The following is a 17,381-nucleotide window of genomic DNA, read 5'->3' as shown; positions in this document are numbered from 1 at the left end:
CAGCAAAGAGAAAGATGAGGATGAAGATGGGAATGAGGGTTATGAGGTTAAGGAGCACAATGAGAAAGTGTTGAGAGATTTCCAGCTGGTCCCAGTCTAAAGGAAATGATAGAATAAATGAACTATGAGCTGGAAAATTGTTGCACAGTGACCAGTCACTCTTTACACGTGCCATATTTGTACATAGATCTTTACAACACTGATCTCATACGTGATGTTTATCACCGTGAGGCAAAAAAATGTGGACTAGGACGTGGAGTGACGGGTCGGTGAATCAGCCTGCCGTCAGCCGCGCTGCGTGTGGGCATGCAGGCAGATGTGCACAGCTGTCCCTCAAAAATATTCACGTGGCTTATTCTTTTATAATTTCATGAATTTTGGTTTGTTCTCAACTCTTTTTACCAGTCGTGCAAGTGGTGTGGTTTGAAAAGATAACACATTTGTTATTATTGACCCACAGCCCCACTCATCCTTTAGAATGGCATTGTGTAAACCGCCTTGACCACACACACACACACACACACACACACACTGCCAAGCCTCTCTCACACCCAAATACTCAACTCTAACTGCGTCTCCCGCGTCAAATCGTCTTCCGCCTGGACTTTTTTGCTTTCTTCGCGCTAATCCGCACTGTGGTTTAGGTGGAAGATACAAAACAGACTTGTTGACTGGCAGGCCAAAGTAGAGACTAACCGACTGAAGATACAGACGGCACTTTTCTTTCAGCTCAGTAAGCAGAGGTTCAGGAAATGTGTGAAAGATGGGGTGTGTGGGGGGCAGAGTAGCGAGAGGATGGATGGATGGGTCATGTGGCGTGGGGGGAGTGAGAAGGTGTGAGAAAGAGTCACATAAACATTTGATGAGATAAGATTTGTACCCACGCGACTGTCGAGTAAACAGGATGATCTGGAGGATGGAGTCCAGCCAGCGTCTACCAGCGGGCCCCACAAAAGCCTGTGAGATGCAGGTTTGTATCACAGTTAGCAGTTAGTACATTTACATTCAAATATTCAGTCTTCATTAAAACTCTATGTAGTTCATCTTTTTTTACAGGACATTTTTGGTTTCTGTCCGTTTTGTAAACTTCCATCTTCACAGGAGTTTAGGTTCAGGAAAATAACATGTAGCAACTCACATGATTACTAAATGGCCAATGCTGACGTAACTTGTGTGAGTCCAAGCAGGTGAAGACAGGATATAAAATGATGTTTCCACACACTCAACTATATATGTTTGCAATAACATTGTTATATGCTGAAAAACATGTCTCAATCTGTAAGCAGTTGCTTGTAGTTGGCGCTGGAAGCGAGTCGGTACTGGTTGTACATTTGTCACCAGAAACCTTACTTGCGATGAATCATCCGGATGGTCCATAAAAATGTTTGCAAATCGACTTTAAAAGTGATGATTTGTCACAGTTGTGTAAAAACGTGTCTTCTGCTGCCCCAAGCGGAAAAAACATCTGTAAATGCGCGTTTGATGAGTAAATTAACAGCGAACTGTTAACCGTATGGATGTGGTCAGAAGTGTTGAACAGCGAAGCCCCTGTGTACTAACACGTTATATCGCTTCAATAAGCAGAGAAGTAAAAAACACAGGAGGTTAGCAAAAAACAATTAAGTCTCTATTTAAGCCATAATAATAAAAGGTTATTGCTGCAAGGCGAGGGAAAAATCTCAAAAGCAAAACCAACCGCTCTTGGACGTGACATTAGTGTGCATCGCTGCAACAATTGCCCTCGCAGCGGCTCCACTTACAATGATCTCACGCAATACTGGACCAATTAAATACATTTTTGTCTCCATTAGTCAATTAGACACAAAAACACGGGGAAATGCTGGAATACAAAATACTAAAGTTGCCCTTTAAATATCGCAATACAATTCTTCCCCAAATGGCTAACCACAATGTTTACAGATGGATTTTGTAAATTTAGAACAAACCGTCCATAGAACCATAAACAGAGGAGAGAATGTAAGAAGTGAAAGGATGCAAGGAGACACCGGGGAGTTGCGAGGAAAGGCAGAAGGGAAAGGAGCAGAGATCAAAGGCGGGATCCCGCTGATGGAAATGCTGATAGTAACTGTCTCTGCTCCATTATTCATCAGACAGCTGTGTTGTAAGTAGGTTAGCCTTTGCAGCGAGAAGGAGAGAGCGAGATGAGGAAGGGGAGACTGCTGGAACAGAGGGATAATGAGAGAAATAAAGAAGGAGCAAATTAGAATTGACAGACGAGATAATTCACACGGAGTGACTGATGCAGGATGGAGGGGTAGATACGAGGAAAGAGTGAGGGAGAGAAAGAGTGGTGGATAGACGGAGAAAGGTAAAAATAGAGGTAAAAAGACAGAGATTGGTAAAGAGAGAAGGCTCCATTCTCTTTTCCATTCTATGGGCCTATGGGTAAAAGAGTGTTCACACACACTTTGCAAAGGAGGCGTTTATGGTTGACGTCACACATGATAAATCATAAATGATCATGCAATGTTGGAAGGAAAGGGAGCATTTACAGGTCACGCAGAACACGTGTGACCTACTGCACAGTACATGCCATGTAAAGTCGGCCGTTGAGACATGTAGTAGATGCCACCCACCTTGGAATGACTGCAAAGGCCTTCCTATACTTTCGGGGCGTAATGCCACTAAAAGGATTGCGGGGACGGGCGACACCTATCATGTAAAGTAACTTGAAATTTAAATTGTGAATTGGGACCCGTGAATTGGAACCCAAGTCGTCTTGACGGTGCTTCCCTTTGTAAGCATGCGTCTGTGTTGTACCGTCAAGGGCCTTCAATGCTCCCATATATCATAATATGGAGGCTGGACAGAATCGGTTTAGGATCGGCTGCCCTGAAGGGGGGAGATTTGTGTGCTGTCCCTTTCTCAGTGGGCCCTGTGGCTGAACCTCCCAGGCCTCAGTGATCAGGCAGAGGTCATGGATGCAGCGTATGACCCCGCCCAGGGTCTCTTCGGTTAAGCCCCTGAAAAAATGAGGCAGACCATCAGAGGAGACACAGAGGTGACGCCGTTGACCTCTGCTTCCCTCTGCACGTGTCCCCACTACAGCAGCACCATGCAAACAGGGCTTCCCCTGACGATTATTTTCTTACTGAATACTCCAACACTTATTGTATGGATTCTTCCTGAAATTTACAATTTCTTTTATTTTTGATTAATACCACAATTAATGTACCCCAAAAAACATGAGAAAATCATGTGATATTTCAATATCCCTCATCTAACTATTTTCTTAAGAACAAATATAGGCTTTAGTTTTTTTCCCTCTCTCTTTGTAAACTATTGAGTTGACAAACACTTCACAGCAGGTGCTAGTTCAAAGGTCAAGTCTGCATATGTTTAAGAGCAATGGCGCTGGAAATGGGTAGGGGACAGGAAAAGGGTCTTCTGTTACACACCAACTCCCCAATTTCAGCTCACGTTCCAGTTTTGGCGCCGCGGCCTTTGTGATCCCATCGCAAAACTGTCTCTGGTCTGGTCACATGTCCAGCTTCCACACGCCTGCAGGCGTTTGTCTCTTAATGCCAAAGTAGCTGTTATTGTGACTGTACTGCTGTGAACAACAGGTCACAGAGTTCCCGGCATCGCGTGTGACATGAGGGCTACAGCCAGGAAGCTGGTGTGTTTATCTGTGCACGTGTGTGTTAGCGGCATCAAATATACACGTATATATTTATTTATACATGTGTGTGTCTGTGTGTATATACACTTATGTATATACAAATAGCAATGTGTGTCATGTGTATGGCCAGCAGAGTGGTGTGCATTTGTGTGCATGGGGTTGTGCCTTATTTATATATAGCACAGGATGATGCTCCTCTGGTGTGTGTGTGTGTGTGTGTGTGTGTGTGTGTGCGTGTGTGTGAGAGAGAGTGTTCTGCCCTGCTGGTGGATATCCCTTTGTTGTCATTAATTCCGGGTCAGTGAGAGGCAAATCCCCACATGCCAAAAGTGCAACGTGGAGAAGTAAAGGACGGCTTCATGCGACATGGTGCAGAAATGTTTCTGATTTATACCTCAGTTTGGGCTTTTGCTGTTTTTGCTAGTGAGCACTGGATCATAGATAAAAGAAATGATTAGGAAACACACAGCGTAGGTGATAAAGTATAAAACAATTTTCCTTTATTTACAGCATTTACATGTTCTTCAACAAAATGTGCAAAATACGAAAATTTATGGCGTGATTAGTTGTACACCAATTTTCTTTCATAAAAACAAAGACATCTTTAAAAGGTTGAAATAAATTTTAACATATAATTAAGTATCTTTTTTTTAGGTATTAGATTCTGTGTTCTAAATATTATTCGTTAACGCTATTAAATACAAGATTATGAACATTGTTGTTGACAACTAAGCCGGCAGCTTGAATGCAACGGTGCTAACAGCGCTAACAGCGCGAAGAATGGCGACAGAAGCCGAGAGGCGGGCAGCCACAGTCCCGCAACAACGATGGCGCTCCGGACCGCCGTAAGCGCCACTTGTACGAACATGCACAAAAAAAAGACTGTGTCAACCAATCAGGGAGTAGCTCTGAAAACAACACACACACACTCCCACACAGTGAGAGCACCATCATTTTCTGCTCAGGTTACTCTACTCTGAGAATCCTGCCATGATTGGTTAACTTGCATACGTAATTGATCCGGAGAGCTGAGAGTTTTTAGCGACGGCGAAGTGGTTCTGCAAGCATGAGACAAAAAAACAAAGGACTCTGCAACCCCTGCAAAGGGTAACGGCTACAGATAAGGTAGCGGATGTACACGTTGCGTGTACAGAATGCACCAAACTGGAGGAATAAAAAAAGGATGCATCTGTACACACACGCATGCTCTCAAGAGTGATCCTAGAAACAAGCTTCTGTTCTTTATTTAACAACAGTGTGTGTGTGTGTGTGTGTGTGTGTGTGTGTGTGTGTGTGTGTGTGTGTGGGCACCTCGCGTGAGGAGAGTACAATAACAGATCAAGTTGAATTTAGTAATTAAACATGACGAGGATAGGATAGTGCATGCCCATGCAAACACACACAGACACACACAAAGGGGATTTTATACAATACAGCAGGATTCCTTGACTTGTCTGTAATTCTGTACTTCTGAATGTGTGTCTGTGTATGCGTGCGTGGGGACAGTACAGCTCTCTAGGTAGAACATTATGGGTTTGTCGTGTGTCTGCTGAGGTAACTGACTGCATGTACATTTCTACATGGAAGTTAGCACTGTGCGCTCTCCAGCATACGGGGAGGATTTTTGACCCGTTGAGCAGTGTGTGTTTAACCGTCTCGGTTCATACGTCAATGGAGTCAACATATCCGAATACAATGCTAAGTACGACATCTTTTTAAAAGCTACTCGTTTCTTATGAAAGGTCAGCGACACGTGTAAATGTTTTGCTTTTACTAAAAGTTATGAGTTACACTTAGTTGAGTGAAGGCAGCAAAACTACTTTGTTAGGTTTAGGAAAAAAGCACAAAGTGCCCTATTGTAATAAATAAATCAACGTTGACTTCTCGGTGGACGTGAGTGTCACGGTGTGGGTTTATTTCCTGTCTTATTTTGTAGTTTTCTTCTTCTTGTCTCCCTGGGTAACTTCACTTCCTGCCTTGTCCTGTCATCGTCTGTGATTGTCTGATTGTTTCCACCTGTGTCCAATCACCTGCACCTCCCTAGTGTATTTTAGCCGTGTGTCTCTTGTGTCACTTGTCGCGTCTTTGTCTATCGTCCTGTATGTGCTCGGTTCCTGTGTGCCTTTTTGCCCGTTGGCCTTTGCTTAGTTTCCTTTTTGACTATTAAAGTCGTTTTTGCTTTTGAACTCTGCATTTGAGTCCTGCCTACCACGCATCCCTGACAGTGAGACACTGTAGCAGCAAACTAAGACATGCTGCCTCACAACGTCCTCGCTTCAAAGCATTTCTTATATTTTATTTTCATAAAAGAATAGTATTACTATATTTCCACCTGTCATTATGCCAGATATTTTCATGCCATCTTGCCATAGATTTGAGCCGCGGGGGCTACCTACTACCTCAGCTGTCCCGTGTGCCCACCTTAATAAACCAGCCCTGCAGCTATGCGGGCTAACAACGACTCCTGAGGACATGTAAAAAGGAAGGGAGTCCATCGGCCCTGAAGGCCAACCGACAAAAGAGAGCAGCAGAGCTCTCTGTGACCCCATTACTGAAGTGGGAGTAGTGTGGCCGAAAATATGCCTGAGTTTGTGCGTGTGGAAATATTTGTGGCTGTTGTGTAAGGTCGGGCGGGTCTGCACTGCGCAACTAGTTACATGATGTGCTCCTAAATGTAGTCCCTCGTCACATCGCCTCATCAGCGTCTTTAATCCAGTAAAAAAAGGAAAAACGTCACGCTGCTTTTATGCTTTTTTTGCAGGAGATTTGATTTCATACCAGCATTAACTCACAATAAACCCTCTTGTTTGCAGATGCAAACATACTTTACTCACATGGTTCTTTATTGTTGCACATGCCAGGCAGGCTGTGTGTGTGTGTGTGTGTGTGTATGTGCGTGCAATCACGCCGCTGTCACTGCCGGTCTTGGGCGAAACAGGGGAATGTAGGGGAATTCCGTCATGTCACAGATCCCCCCATTGTTTCATTCCCCCATCTGCATCGAACTTCCCCGCCCTTCCCTTGCGCGCTCTCTTTACTTCCCATGCCTCCTCCCTGGCCTTCCTACCTTCTGTTTCTTAAAGACCCTTCTTCAGGGGAGTAGCAATGAGTGTTTACATCTTGTCCAGCTGATCCCAACGCCCTAAAATGCATTTTATGCTACAATATTCATTTTCTTTATAAAGATCGTGTTATAATGTATTACATGTTGCCATTGCTATCAGGAACTTTTAACTGGTTATATAACGGTCACAGTTTAAAACTGATGCCTCTGTATGATCTATATAGGAAAACAAGACTATCAGAGAGAAGACTGTCTCTGGATAATGTAGCAATCTTAATGTTGTGTCACATTTCAGCAATGCTTCGTTATTAACCCTTATGGGTCATTACATGCTTTAAGAAAACATTTCGTTTGGGTTGATTTCAGGCAACCTAACCACTCATTTAAGTTTAGGGAAAATTCAAATCAATTGATTTTATTTTGGATAGCCCAAAATCGCTAATTTGTAATTGGCCTTAGAGGGCTTTACAGTCTGTACACATGCGACATCCTCTGTCCAGAAACCCTCACATTGGCACAGGAAGAACTGAGGAAACCCTTCCATGGGAAAAAAAAGGGAAGAAACCTTAGGGAGAACGTCAGGAGGGAGGGATCCCTGTCCCGGGATGGACAGACTACTATGGATGTCATGTGTACAGAATGAACAATGTAAAAGATGTACAATTCAATTCCTATAACAGAAATTATTCAAAGTACAGCAGGACCATTGCAGGGACAACCACCGTCAGATAGAACCACTATCCACAGAAGCCTGTGGGGAGGGAAAGCACAAAGACTTTAGGAAAGGGTAATGTTGGTTTATGATGAAATTAATAGCAATGTGATACATAATTATAATAATAAAAACAGTGATGATACCAGCAACAGGTGTCAGCAGGGCCATGGTAGGAGGCAGGAACAGGGTCCATATTGAACCATGATCCACGGAAACGTGTGAGGTGAGAAAACAAAAAATTCTCTGTGGAAGAAACAAAGTTAGTTATGCACATTGATGTTTACAGCAATATAAATGGGAATATCAATGGTATGCAGTAGGTGTCCACGGGACCAGGCAGGAGTCAGGACCAAGGCCCTGACGGAACTACGATCTACGGAGACCTGCGAGAAAGCACAAACACGTGTTCCCACCTGTGCCCTTACCCTGTGTGTATATGTTGGTTGGTTGGTCTTGTCCTAAGTCAAAGAACTATTTTCTAGTTGTAATCTTTTTTGTTCTTAGATTTAGTATAAGTTTTTTTTCCTCGACCAAGAGTTATTTTCATTTCAGCAGCATTTTCTTTTTGTTAATAAACTTTGATTTTTTTGAACATCGCCTGAGGAGTCGTGCATTTGGGTTCAGGGCCATTGTCCAGTGGTGACAATCGCAGCTTAATAAGGGCTGGTCCGGGCTAACCTGAGCCAGCCCTACTATGAGCAATATCAAAGAGGAAAGTTATGAGCTCTATCTTAAAAGAGCTGACCGAATCTGAAAGTGGAAGCTGGTTCCACAAAAGAGGAGCTTGATCTCCCATCCTACTTTTTAGAACTCTAGGAAGAACAGGGGGACACCGAACACCTCCACAGTTGTCGGCGGCGGCTCGGGGACACGGAACACCTCCGCAGTAGTCGGCGGCGCGGGGACAGAGAACACCGCCGCGGTCGGCGGCGGCTGCTGGTGAACAAGGAACACCTCCGGAGTAGCCGGCTGAGAGTCTCGGGGCCGGTACTGCCGGGGTTGGAGGAGTGAGTCGGGGAACGGCAACGGGAGATCGCTGCGGCGACCCAGCGGGAACGGGAGATCGTTTTACCGCACATTAAGAGCAATGCGTCCAGCTCGCAGACCGGTCCGTATTTGTAAAATACCGGGAAAAAAAGTCAGAATCTGTGAATATCTTGCCAACTTTCAATACGGAACGACTTTTTGAAAAAAATAATAATGAGGTTGTAGTGAATGTGATATTGTCCACAAGATATGCGCAGGCTCCTCCATAGTTCGGTAAAGTTGGCAAGACATTCAGATTCAGACTGACGGACCGGTCTGCGAGCTGGACGCAATGCTCTAAATGTGCCGGTAATGATGGTAAATGATACGGTCACATAAAGGTGTTGTGTGTTTTTACAACGTTTTATCTCATAATTTTTGACTTTCCATCCCCTTTCTTTAGTGGGAAGAATGGGCTTCTATAGTTGTGTGAATGCATCACTCCAGCCAATCCAAAGACGGGGTTTGTAACCGCCCCCTTACTGTCAAAAAGAAAAACAGCGAGCGCGTAGAAAACACCTTCGAGCGCGAGCAGAGACTAACCTCGCGAGCGAGGAAGTTCACGTTTCGCGAGCGAGCAAGTATCTCGCGCGAAATTAACTTTTGCTCGCACGAGACGGAGATTTTCTCGCACACATCAACCTGATTTACGCTCTCGAATTTTGACAGTGATTTGCCACCATAGCTTCCGCCATTCTTTTAAATTGACACTCCGCCAAGAGACCCGCCCGCCCTCCTCTGACTCTGATTGGTTTGTTTCAGGTTCACGGCCAATCAAAACCTGTCAGCAAGTATTACCTAATCAGGGGCAGAATAGGACAAGTCTTCACAGAATTTGGGTGAGATTATTTCCATGGGATGCTGCATTGAAGACAACTCAGATAATACAGGACAAACTCTGTCTTGATTCAAAATGGGAGGTGCTATTTTATTCTCAAATATAGGATTTTACGTATTTTAAGTGACTGTTACAATCAACACAGACAACACCACAAACATCATAAAAGTACACAAGTCTACACATTAGTCATCAAAAATAAAATAAATGAGTACACAAATGTTCTGTAGTATCTGTGCAGATTTGTTCACCTGAGTGATGGGTGCTGCAACAAAGCTGTTCTTATAACGCTTTTTTCTGCACCACAATTTCTGACCTCACCAGTTTTTCAAAAGTTGTCATTATGTGAGAGCGACTGGTTCAAAACCATTTAGACTTTTGGGGGGGACTGGATTTGGGAACGGGGACTACAACAACATCCTGTGACTTATTAGAAATGTGGTGGATGCGCCCGCAAAAAAAGCCTATATCCCATGAGCCTCTGCATACTGCACTTCCTCTTCTTCCCTGAGCCAACGCCCACGACAGGATATCCCGTGTCACCAGCCAGAGCGCTTGTGCGTGAGGCCGTCAAAGTGTACGCCACGGGTGTCAGTCATTCTGCAGCATTACCCGTTCTCTCGTGGGTTCCTACTTTTTTTTTATCATGCGAGGAAACCGCAGATCTAAAGTATCACAACCTAAAGTTTCCCCTCAAAAGCAACAGCGTGGGTGCAGAGACAAAAGCTAAAGCCCACCCGGGTGATCGGGCTCCCCGAGGACCAATAGCCTGCGTGGCTTAAAATGCGGTTGACTGTCTTTTGCTCTGGTCTAACCGTATGCTCACATCTCTGGGCGTCAGATCAAGCAAAGGGATAAATTAATTATTGAGGAAACAGACATGTGGCTTCTCTCTCCGTTTATTCTCCCTCTGACCTACATAGTGAACCACCTGATTCTGGCTGCAAAACAAACCTATTGACATCAAGCTCCCTCTGTATGTGTGTGTGAGTGTGTGCGCGCACATTCCCATGTCATCCCTCTAAGTCAGCGTGCACACAAACGAGAACGAATAATAGAGGGGAAGAAGAAGAGAAAGGTACAAAGACTTTCTGATCTAGCGCCATGATCTTTCTGCTAATGAAATCAACCGCCCCTGTGAGCACATCAGAGATAAACTGCAGGTTGTATGTGCGCACAAGCTAATGCACATTCGTGTGCATCCCTGTGAGGTATTAAGCGCATGTCAGGGGGCCCCGCAAAGTATTCCTGGATGGAATTGGACGTTGAGTCAAAGGTTAAGCTCACCTCCCCTTGTTTTTCTCTCTTTCGGTGCTCTCCCCCCTCCCTTTTCTTCTTGTCTCTTACTTTTGTGAAGTTCTTTTGTAGCATTCATTTTGTTACTCAGAACAGCATCAACAAAGGTGCTTTTTCAAACTCTAAAGTCGCCGCTGCCGTGATTTACAGGTACTTACTCCAGTCATTCTTGCCTACAAGTTAGAGATGCCAAAGATGAGCTGATGGCAGAGTAAATTCATTCATGTTTGTACTGGATGCAGTTATTAACAACTTTGGTTTGTTCAACTCTGTGTGGGACTTTGCTGCCTTTCTCCATATGCTCTGCCAGTTCTATTGTGTCGGTTCATGTGAGCGCTGCAGCAGTTTCAGGCCTGCCCCGTAATGCTCTCATTAGTAGAGACGCGTGATGACGCCCCTCCCAAGCCAATACTGATCATCATCTCCCCCCTCCCCTGACTCTGTATGTTGCCTGTTAGCAACGGACTTTCAACATAATCATAATAATTAAAAAAATACGTTGGACGCCGCCTGTTTCTTCCAATTTTTTGATGGTCACTGGATCCCACTAAACCTACATTAAAAAGAGCAGCTTCCTCAGCCACAATGAAGCCAAAATTGGTAGAGCATAAAATACCCCTTGAGAGGGGATTAGCTAAAAAAAACTCCCCATTATTATTATCCCTAAAACCTGCACGGAAGGCGCTGATATTGCCTTTGATGTGCATTTAATGGCCACAGCACGTGTCTCACTCAAAAAAAAAGGATTGATTTCATGATTTCATTCAAAACGTCAAAGTTAAGGGGTATTTATGATTCCTATGCTTGGTGATTATTTTTGCTCTGGTTTCGGCAAGGTACGTCAGAGAGAAATCATATGGATATCACCATCTTCCGCACTGTCTCAGCTAGCGAATCGGTGTCTTGTTTTCTCTATTAGCCTCTTGCTTCGCTGAGAAACAAGAGGCTAACAGAGAAAGACAGAGAGAGAGACATAATCACCACCATGTGATCATTTTCTGGACTAATATGGGTAACATGTTTTAAAACTTGTTCGAGTTGAGTATTTTCCGACGGATATGTTGATATTGTAGCTAAGACTCTTAAGCCTTAGAGTCTAAGGAACTAATAAATTGGTCAGTACACAAAATTCCTTTTGGAAGTTGGTTCTGGCTCGGTTCTGGCGCAGTTCGGGATCAAAATTTGTGATGCTCAGGCAAGAAGGGAAACGCTTAAATCTCTTGAGTAGTAGAAAAGAAACCTTTGCCTTCATGGTGATCCCCTCCAGGACAATATAAAACATCCTACACCCACTGCAGACCCGGAGATGGAGGGAAATGGCAAAGTGAACAATCAAAATGATCTAAACTTTCCCTTCTCCGCCTTATTCCGCTCTCTCCCCTTCAGTCTTTTTGTATTTCTTTTTCTAACCCACCTCTGCCCTCCTCGTTCTTCTTATCTCTTCCCACCATCTCTCTGTCTCCCTCCATGCCCCCCCCTCACCTCTCCTTAATGAGTCTTTTGTGAGGGACAGTAGCCTTTTAGTAGGGAGAGGAGTTAATGGCTTGGCTGATGGCTGCTGCTAATGTCTTTGGGCTAATGGCCTTGGCCACCGCTGATGATAACCATGAAGTAATAGCATGAATGACAGATAGCCTACTGCTTTCAGACTCACGCGCTGTATCAAGAATAGATAGATGGTCCCAGAGGAGCCACTAGGAAGTCCAGATCCACAGAATATAGCAATAACACCCAGAGGAGCCATCTTTATTGTGATTACATATAAAGATGAAGGTGATGCAGGTGGGTAAAATGTACAGCCGAGAGCCAGATACAAATCTGTCACTCGCAATGTGGGTACGGCAGAAATTAGCACAACAACCAACCAGCCACAGCCAATGAGAAGCTTTCGCAGTAACCAAAGCTTAGTTGGAGTAAGGCGGCAATCTTTGGCTCTGAGATCGAGAAGTGCCATAGACTTGCATTCTGTAGCCAACTAAGGGGCGACTCCTCTGGTTGTCCATGAGAACATGACTCAACGTCCTACTTAGTTTATTACCTCGGTAAAAGGATGTAAATATGAGGTTGTGGTGTAAACATGTTCACGAGTTCATGGGTCTTCTCCCAGAAATACTATGGGGTCACAAACTATGGTCACAACTGTTCAATGGTTGGAAGTAAAAAGAGATGGCGACGGCCAAAATCCAAGATGGCTATAACCAAAATGTCGAACTTCAAACCAACAAGTGACATTATACAAGTAATGGAAGAAGTACTTGTAGATTAATTGTAGTTAATAATTCAAAAAATACAAGTCTGGAGGCAATGCTTACACCTGATGCAGTCACACTGAGGCTATGCCTTACGTTCCCGTCCCAACAACTGCACTTCTGAATTTGATATTACTTTTTCACACTAAAAGCCAGTGATCCAAAAACAGGGCCAGTGGGAGAGCTTTTCCCTCCTGGGTATGTTGACCCAGATTAAGATCAGGGCTGAGGGACGGATCAAATTCTGCTTCACATAGTGTAAAAAACATGTGAAGCATCGGAAAGAGGGGGGGGGGGTGGGAAATGTAAACACATCTACATTTCTACACATTGACAGCTCTCAACACATTCCACTGACGGATGTTCAGACAGAATTGCCTTCTATGTGTGAAGCACCTGGATCATTAGAGCAAATTGTTGTCGTGCAAAAGGGGACATCACAACCTTTCTTTACATAGATGGGATTGTTAGCGTAATAAAAAAAAAATTAAAAAATGTTATCAAGCGACGGCACTTAAAAGCAGAAGATGCATAAAAATGTGATGCACTTAAGAATGTTTGCTGCGCGAGGAAGCATCTCTCAGCGTTGACTTTTTCATCTTAAACTGCAGTCGGAAGGTCATCCGGTTGGCAGGACGAAGAAGAGTTGAGGCCGGGAGGAGCGATGAAGAGCTAAGCGTCCCGCAGAGGCGGAGCCACTTGATAGAGACACGCCATAACGCTGACATACAGCCATTAGCCAGCTCAGCTCTTTGCTGCCAGCTCAATATGTGCCGTAGCAGTTAGCATTCAGCCCGCGTTAATGGGGTAATTCCCATTCAGCTGGGGTAGCGGCCTGCATGAGCGATGTGGCACATCTATAGTCAGCTAGTGTAGCAGCCGCGCAATAATTTTTCCACTCACACCCGCATTAAATGACACTCAATCTTTGCCAAGAAGGCGCCTCCACTCCTCCATTTTCCCCTCGGCCCTAAATCACACCTCACTGTCTCTATTACGCACCTCAGCCGCTCTGTAAATCACCTTCCCCTCTGTGTTCGCTTTCTCCTCTAATTCAATCACAGCACACTTTTCAAACTTTTTACTTCTTCTTCTCGTGGCGGGTTGGTGAAGATTCTTTGACTTGAAGTATTAAAAGATGCTTTGTTGTGAGAGTTCAAGATTGCAGGCATTTTTAATTACAACGTTTTCAAGCGGGACACAATCACATCATCATGAATCTGCAATGATATCATGATATTTCTGTTATCCTGCCGTGTCTCAATACCTTCTTGGTTTCACAGTTGTGATCATTATATTTCTGTTATTATTATTATTTTTTAAGCATATCTTTCAGTTTTTAGAAGCTACTCATTGATTATTGATAGATAACAAAAAATCGGATCCTTAGCTGTCAACACAGCATTCAAAATACTCTTAAAGTAAAAGTTCTTTGGGGTTTGTGATGAACCTTTTGGGTGCAGCACTGGGTAAAGGGATGGTAACCTAATTCTTCAGCATGCTATTAGGTATGAATTGTGAATCGTTGCTTTGTGAACTCTATAATAACCTTTTAAACACGTTTCTTAGAGAACACACAGATTGGCGGCACTGTGGTGTGGCGGTTAGCGCTGTTGCCTCACAGTAAAACCCACTGACCCACATACAAAGAATTACCATAACCGAAAGCACCGTCTTTGACACCGCACGCGGCAAAACACCCGCTAAGTGTGAAGTTGCTCGGATGATTGGTTCTCGTGATACATGAGCGACACACACACACACACACAGCAAAGGACATGCGGACGCACGGAGTCTCTGCTGCTTGGTTGGTTACGGTTCAGTCTTCTTTAGAACCACAGTAGGGACCCCGATTGCAAGACTGCTCTTAAATGGTTCTTCAACTTCAACCCACATTCCTGAAAAACAAGGTCTCCTCAGGTCTGTGTCAGACTTATTACAAAGACAGGTATGTTATTAAGTTTGCAGATTCATTGAAATGGAAAGCCTTGTGCTCACAGCAGGAGAATTTGGTGTCTTTCCTACAGATGAATGTGTTACAGAGATTGACTGTCAATGGCAACACACACAATTTATATATTGAGAAGTTGAGACTCCTGAAAGGTGACACGGGTACATGAGCTCTTTCATTCTATCAGGTATCAACTTTTTATAAGCCCCCTTACTTCATGATTTCGGATTGTTCAGTGTCATCCTCCAGATTGTTTGACCCAATGTACAGCAGATGAGCACTGGTCATTTGAGCCTTTTGATAATGTCATTTTTTACATCATTTTGGGAATAGATGAAGATTGCCAAGGAAACAAACTGTCAACTGTCATCTTTCCAAAACCATAACACAACATGTTGAGGATGACTTCATTTCTATGCTGCTAACTGAAAAGTGAAGGAAGCGCACACATTTCAACATATACAAGCAGGATATGAATTTGATGTAAACGGCTTCACTAATCTTGAAATCAACTTTAGGGAATAGTTTAGTGGAAGTAATAGCTTGGAACAACCCTCATGACCAGCGGTCAAAGACCAAAACAAGCAACTGCAACCTGGTGGACAACTGGGACTATGACATTTGAAAAACAGTTTCCACCAGTAACAGAACTTTTATGGGTACAAATTGATCTCTAAACAGTGTGTAGTGTACCATGACAAATATGTTGATACTACAAGGGATTGAATCTTAGAGGTGAATCTTAAATCTTAAGCCCTTTGCTGATGTCCTGTATTTGTGGCATACATTGTTCTTGAAATAATATCCAGAGTCCTCTTTTTCTGGGGCTGAGACAAGACCAGAGGAAACAGCGAGAGGAGAGGCCTTCAAAGAATTGTCTTGAGATCGGTCAAAACTTGAGAACCATAACGCTTCATACAAATTTGTGTAACGTTTGTAGGATCCAACTTCATGTCCAGTTTGTGGCGTTTGTTCCGCCTGTCTGTCTGTCCGTTGGCCCAAACTCACACTGATCTTCCATGCTCCTGATCCCCTCCAACACAACTATTATCCGACTCCACTCAATGTTTGGGGTTTCCAGACAGAAAGCCCATATGTGTGTGTGTGTGTGTGTGTGTGTGTGTGTGTGTGTGTACAACGGTCCTTCTGCGTCCATTCTGGGAGGTGAGGTGCGTCAGAGCGTGAAGGCTAGCTGTCGGCCCGAATTAAATTCAGTTGTTGGCTACTGTGTGTGTGTGCATGAGTGTGTTTGTGCGGAGGGGGCGGGGATTCTGCCTGTGTGTGTGTGTGTCTCCGTGCTGTAAAACCAAATGAAGGATTATTTATCTTTTTTTTCCTATTCTGTCAGTCCTGCCTTTTAATCACAGACACACGCACCTCCCATATCTTTCTCCTCATTGCACAAAATGCATGATTGTGTTCTTACTCAGCTAAATACACACACGCGCGCGCACACACACACACACACACACACACACACACACACACACAAATACGCTCCAGACACACTTTGCTGCCATTCTTACACCTCAAATTTCTTCCTGCTTTTCAGTTCCTGCTGCTCAGACGTGACCTCTTGTAACCCCTGTCAGCAGCCTGGCCGGTATTTTAGCACGTTGTTGTTGGTCTTTTTATTATTCTTTACTATGTTGTGTTCATTTTGGGAGACATAACAGGAGAACAATGTTCCTGTGATGAAATCCGCTCTGACATTACAGAATATCAACAAAAACTCTTGTACACTGAAACAATTTGAATATTAAATGTGATATGTGGTTCATCAAACTCGCATTTGTGCGTGTTCGTATGTGTGCGTGTGTGAGGTTGTGTGCACTAGTTGAGAAGGAGATAACGGAAGCATAACATTTTTTTACATTGCATCCTTGAAACATGCAGTGCGAGTGCGTCCCTGTGTGTTTCAGAGCTGCAGCGGCGAACGTAATACACTACTTTTGAATTTATTGTTGAATTTGGCACGTGATAATGTAATTAATCCTGATTTAAAATTGTAATCGTTGCTCAGCACTAATTATATCGAAACAACACAAATATGATAGGGCATAGCTGAGAGAAGAATGATACATAGAAAAAACTGAACCAAAACGGTCTGTTACGTTAAGGAATAGAAGGAGAAGAAGAAAAAGAAGTTATTTGTGCACGCGCACATGTCGGTACAAATGGAGAAGCTGAGGGCGCGTGAATGTCTGTTGGCTGGTGGCAGAGCAGTGGAGGTTGAAAGCAGGTCAAGAAGGCTTTCACATGGCGCCGGGTCGAGGGGAGCCTCCGCAGGTTGCAGCTTTCTCACACCTCATCCTTGTCACGCTCACTAAGCTGTCAGTCTCGCTCTGTGGGCACATACTAGTGTGCACACACCTTTCCATGAAAGACAGAATTGTATTAGGAACCATGTTCACCTGTCATTTTCTTCCATTTTGCAAGAGTATATTATTTTCTTCTTGTTTAAAAGAGAATTAAAATAAACTAGGTGACAATAAATGCAAGAAGAATACATTACCTTACATTAAATGGGGTTCACGTAGGGTACTCGAGGACACATGTTGGAGGAATGGTAGAGGGCACAAAAACCTGTGCTGGGAGT

The sequence above is a fragment of the Gasterosteus aculeatus genome, chromosome 11 (assembly GCF_964276395.1).
Source record: "Gasterosteus aculeatus chromosome 11, fGasAcu3.hap1.1, whole genome shotgun sequence".
Taxonomy (NCBI): domain Eukaryota; kingdom Metazoa; phylum Chordata; class Actinopteri; order Perciformes; family Gasterosteidae; genus Gasterosteus; species Gasterosteus aculeatus.
Note: the sequence above shows the minus strand (reverse complement) of the source record.